This window comes from Cavia porcellus, unplaced genomic scaffold, assembly GCF_034190915.1.
Source record: "Cavia porcellus strain 051 isolate PalLab524CR breed Dunkin Hartley unplaced genomic scaffold, mCavPor4.1 scaffold_9, whole genome shotgun sequence".
Lineage (NCBI taxonomy): Eukaryota > Metazoa > Chordata > Mammalia > Rodentia > Caviidae > Cavia > Cavia porcellus.
In genome coordinates, this window is record NW_026947492.1 from 67,565,816 (window position 1) to 67,571,820 (window position 6,005).

The following is a 6,005-nucleotide window of genomic DNA, read 5'->3' on the forward strand; positions in this document are numbered from 1 at the left end:
TAAGTAAACAAAGATAACTAGCAAAATAATTTAGTTTAATACTACAAATATTTTTAAAATGCAGTCATATTTCAATGGCTAAAAAATAAATTACAACATTACTGTAGTTATTATATTCATGAATTTAATTTTTATTATAATTGTTTATTTGTTATATATATATATATATATATATATATATATATATATACATATATGTTGTATTCATCATTGGAAGCTCTAATGATAAGTCTTAGTTCCTCTTTACTTTCCCATTCCTCTCCTCTTCACCCCACTTCTCCTTCCTATTTACAGAATCTGGCTCCAATTTTATCCTTTCTTTTTCAGTTTTTCCTTCCTGTCCACTCCCAAATACCATTTCCTTTTGAACAATTTCTTCCTATTTCACAAAATCTATTATATGGTTTTATTCTTTTGTACATTTCTATTTCTCAAAACAGAGAGACAATGAGATATTTACAATCCTGTGTTCAATTTGTTTCACTTAAGAGTATGATCTCAGTGTCCATCCATTTAATGATAATAAATTCAGTTTCTAAATCAATTGCAATACTAAACCCAAGACCTGAATTGTTGTTTATTTTCCTGTTCTGCTGCTGATTTCTAAAACATAAAGTCTAATTTGTAAGAAAAACACTCAATGTTTTCCTTCTACCACACTGTATTAGTTAAAGAGCAGTGTCCCACTGTGTTATTTATTAAGCAGGTGAGTTAATTGTTAAAAATCTGATTCTAGGAAAACTATTACAGGTATATATTTTTTAAAATTACTATCTTTCATTATGCATTAAAATAATATTACATGTAATAAATAAAAAGCAACCAAAATGTCTAGTCTGCAAACCAGTGAAATCATCTGTTAGATAGACAAAATGTAGCTTTACGTTGCTAGGAGAACCAATGTTTTTATTTTCCAGTTTCTGTGTTTATAATATATCTTCAGAAATGAATCAGAAACTAGAATATACCTCTACAAAAGGCACAGGATTCTTGAATTGAACAAGGGTGAGAAGCAGATGAAGGGATGCTTTCAGCCCTCTCCTTGTGTACCTAAATTCACACATTAGTTCACGAAAACAAAGAAACAGTCAGCAACCTGCTCCAGAGATACAGTAAGGTTCACTGCTGAAGACAGTATTAGTCCCTCAGTAGTCTTGAGCTACCTGAGGAATTTATTTTAATAAATTTTATTAATTTTATTAGCCAATTCTTTGCTTTCCTCTCAATTTGCTCTCCATAGGAGACTCACCATCCAACATCAATCCTTTCCTCATGTCCGTGCTTAGCATTCTGGTTCACATGCGAAAACAGGAGATCAGGAGAGTCCTGTGTAGATTGCTTGCATTAAAGAGAAATCAAAAGAATCAGTGACAAAAAAAAGAAGAAATAGTTTTGTTTTGTTTTTTTCTTATATGCCACATTTTCATTGGTGCATCTCAGCATGGTTTTACTATAACCTTTTAAAAAGTTGTAAGTTCTTTTACAGTGCAAAATAGGTGATCAGGAAAAATGTTTCTAAAATCTTGGTTGTTTCTCGTTTTTAAAGCTCCTATTATTTAACTATGGGCCTCATTTCAGAATAAATAATTTTATAAAATTTGCTTTATGAGAATGCCTCACATGTAACTACATGACTCCAATTGTGATTAAAATAAATTATTTATACTGATGTATGAATATGTATTTTATTTGAAGATTGAGGTGTTGTAAAGGGAAAATACCTCAAATAAGAGAAATGAGAATTTGCTTTCAACAATTTTTTTAATCTATTTACATTTTACAGCTCTTGTTCCAAAATCATCATGATCTGACTTGCATTTAATACACAAATTTAATGGGAGATTAAAGAAAAACAGAACAAATTAGTATAAAAGGTTTTGTCATCTAAATAATGTATGTTTGATTTTATCTGGTTGTGTTAATTTCAATTTCATACTTAGTTAATGATAAGAATATATTGGTTACATTGAAAAACAAGTCTCTGAAATTTACCTGCTTTGTCATCAGAAAATAATGAGACTGCTTCCGAGTCACTTCAGTGAAAAGGACTTAATGACAATATCCAGTTTCTAAGGATGTTGACAGAAGAAACATAGTGTATGTAGTATACTTATAACCATCCAGCACACAGTTAAATGTCATTAACTGTTATCATTTCATTATGACACAAAATATGATGTAATGCCATGTCTTGCAGAGAACAATAGTCAGGTCAGAGTTAAATGATATATCCAAAGGAATACAGCATTCTTTCAGGGACATGGCTCAGTGGCATATCACCTGCCTGCAAACGTGAGGTCACAAGTTTGTCAGGGTACAAAAAAAAAAAAAAAAATTCCACTTACACGGTTTATATAACATCACCAGATAATAATAGAAATTTTCTCTATTTTGAAAACATAGGTTGAGTTCTATAATTACAATTTTCTTTAAAATATGTTTCAACTGTGTTAAAAATGTTCTGATACTTTATAACTGTATATAATATATATCCTAGCCGTCTGTTTGCTTTTGCATTTGCACATGAGGGACAGGCCTTGCATTCTTTATATACATGGAGGTCTCCTCTAAATGATCTGCCACAGGAAAGAGCCAGGCATCATTACTGAGTACATTCTTAATGAAACTCTGTAGACATCAATTAATGAACCATTATTTTGTGATTTGTTTGTCATTCTAGACCCTTATAATATTTTTCCTTCTGCTTTCCCTGATGCATTTTATCTGTTTCTCCTTTTAAATCTTTTTACATCTACACAGTGCTCTTCAAGGGGCAGATGGATCTTGGCAGACACTGCTTAGTGAGGTAAAACATGGAAAACATTTTCTGTACTGCAGGATAAATAAGTGATCCAGTGCCTCCAAACATTGCTGCCCTTAAATTGCTTCAGTTTTTCCCCTTTAGAGTTAAAATATCCAAAGTGATATAACAAAATAGTTTACAGACTCAAAGAAAGAGCTTCATGGACTGAAAGGAATGTTCAGGACTCAGTGCTGTTAGTTCTCTTTCTGAAGGGATCTCTCACATATGCTTCTACTCTGCTTTGTGTTCATTTGCTCATAATTTAGACAGGCCTTTGCTTCCACATAATTGGCAAATACTACTATGGGTCATCACCAGGAGTAGACACTGCAAGTTATTTTGCATATTTTAAGCATTGTAGTCCAAATGGAAAATGACTACATAATCCTAGCATAAAATATGGAGGAGAAAAGTGTATTCAGGTCTTAATCTTGAGACAAAATGTCTGAGAAAGTACACATAGGATTATAGATAGTATGGGTTTTATACTTTCCAGAAATGTGAGATGTTCCTCAGAGGAAAACTACCTCCTATCCTTTCTGTTTGCTCAAGGTTAGGAAATCATCCATTAGCCTTCTGACTAGAATGACTCATAAAGAAAATAATCATATTTGAATTATTTTCCACGCAGGAATGTAATCTATATGTCATGAAAGCAAATACTAATAAAAAAGAAAAAAGGGAAGGGGCTGTAGCTCAATAGTAGAGTGGTTTGCTAAAGGCCCTATTTCTCACCGGTACTGCAAAACAGCAATGCAATAAACAGAAACCTTTGAGAAAACGAGATGTGAAAGGATATTCAGAAGCTCTGTGTAGTAGCAATATTCTGGTTTTTGGTGGTAGTTTAAGTATATGATCATACTGTAATACAATATCTATGTTTTATATGTCCTTCTATACATATGTAAAGTTTTAATTATTTTTGCAGTAATTAAAATAAAATTAAAAGTGTTTGGAAATTAAAAAATACTAACAGATTTAGAAACAAAGTGTCTTTCAATTTTTGCTGTGTATTAATAAAGCAATTCAAACCAAGTGCCCTTCTCACCCATTATGTTGTTTCAAACTCTGTTGGTGCTCTATGATTTTCATTAATGGAATGTATGCTAGGTGACTATTATGATTTCATCTGGGTGTCTTACGCCTAAGAATGAGATAATAAAATATTGTCCAGATTAATTTTTGGCCTATTATTTAGGAATTCATTTAAAACTTTCTTATACTAGCTTCAAATTCTTGAGGATTTTATGATTTCCCTATTCACATAGGCAAAGGTTTTTTCTTTTTCATTTTATTTTAAGACAGCTTTTCATCATTTGTTAATTATTACAGTGTTCAGAACATCAGTACATCTCAAAAACATGGTCACAAATTCATCTACATCTTTGAAATTTTATGCCTCAATTTAAGCACCTTTGGCAACCAAGAATCATATGACATCTTTGTTTCTCTATACCAGTAGCAATTCAGTGATCATTTGCTGTCCAGAGTTACACCCTTCAGTTTAGCATTGATGTAATTTTTATTCACCATATATCCCCAAAACATTAAATTTGGGTTTCTGTTGCCATTTCTTCTTAGTCCTACCCATTATCATCCATGATTACAGTGACAAACTTCATTTAAGAACTCTGCCTGTCTTTTCAACTTAATCCTCCCGATTTTCATTGTAATACTGGATGCTGAACCCAAAGACTTCCCACTGAGTTACATCCCCCAGCCCATTTTATCTTTATGTTGAGAAGTAGCTTATGAAGTCACTAAATTTCCCAGGCTGGGTTTTAACTTCTCACTCTACTTCTTCAACAGTGCTTTGTGCTGGAACTATAGGCGTGTACCATCACTCTAAGTTTAATTACCCCCAAAAGGGAAAATACCTGTGCATCTTTCTCATGTTTTAATGCATGGTGCCGGTCAAGCTATTTGGCGGATAGGAGATCCTGAATAACAATGTCTTTTCAACTATTGTATCTTCTGATCCAGAGAAAATCTCATTCCCCAGCAACAACACATTGCACCCAAAATCTCTTGCGCAGGGCAGCTTAGATCTGCTTGGATTTGAGACTGTATACAAGGGGGTTTAGCAGTGGTGTCATGAGGAGGTAGGCATTGCTCATGGTGGTGTACCGAATTTGGGGGGGTCTCCTGGGTATAGCGGTGCAGAATTGCAAGGCTGTGAGGGGCAGGTAAAACACAAGCATTGTGCACAGGTGACAGGCACAGGTTTGCAGTGATTTCCAGTTTCTGTCTTGGATGCCCAATTTCATAGCAGCGCCCAGGATCTTCATGTAGGAAACAAAGTTGAAGATAACATTCACTGCAAATGTGCAGAGTACACAGGTCCGTCCATAGACACTGCTGAATGTAACATCCCCGCACACCAGGTTTAACGTGTCTGGGTAGTAGCAATAGGAGTGTGAGAGAATATTAGCCCCACAGAAAGGAAAGCCCTGAGAAAAAAAGGCAGAGGGACCTCGAGAGTGGCACCTCCAATGAGGGCAGCTCTACTAAGGCAGACAATAGTGCAGTGGGTCAGGATCGTGGTGTAGTTCAGTGGAGCACAGATGGCAACCAAGTGGTCAAAAGCCATGGCCACCAGCACCCCTGACTCGACTGAGGAAAGGGTGTGGATGAAGAACATTTGGGTCAGGCAGGTATTAAGGCAATATGGTGGACATCAAACCAGAAGATTGCCAAGATGCTGGGCATTGTTGACAATGAAAGGTAAAGGTCAGTGAGTGCTAGCATGGCCAGAAAATAGAACTGGGACTCATGAAGATTCCGTTCCACTCTAACTAGAATGAGAAGAACATTACCCCCTACAGTCGTTAGGTACAAGAGACAGAAGGGGATGGAGATCCACATATGTGCACCCTCCAGACCTGGAATTCCAATAAAGGAAAAAGTGGGCCAAGTAGAAGTGTCATTAAGGGCCAACATGGTGAGTTGCAGGTAAGGCTGCAGCCCACAATGCTTGAAAACTGCAAAAAAGAAATCAGAGAAGCAAAAAAGAAATTAGAAGGAGCTTGTTTTACATGGAAGTAGAAAGTTGAGACATGAATAACTCAAAACTGAATGCCAGATTTTGTTAATGCAGCAAAGCAGGAATTATCCTGTTTTGCCATGGTATGAAAAACCCTTAAGTGTCTTTGGAAAATATTTTGGCAATTTCCTTTACAGTGAACACACAGATTTATCATGC

At 35.1% G+C, this 6,005-nt stretch overlaps 1 pseudogene; it reads right to left on the bottom strand.

The window, feature by feature from the left end:
* Nucleotides 1–4,794: 4,794 nt before the first annotated feature.
* LOC100722051 (olfactory receptor 51I1-like) lies at nucleotides 4,795–5,743 on the bottom strand (annotated as a pseudogene).
* Between the last annotated feature and the right edge of the window lie 262 nt (nucleotides 5,744–6,005).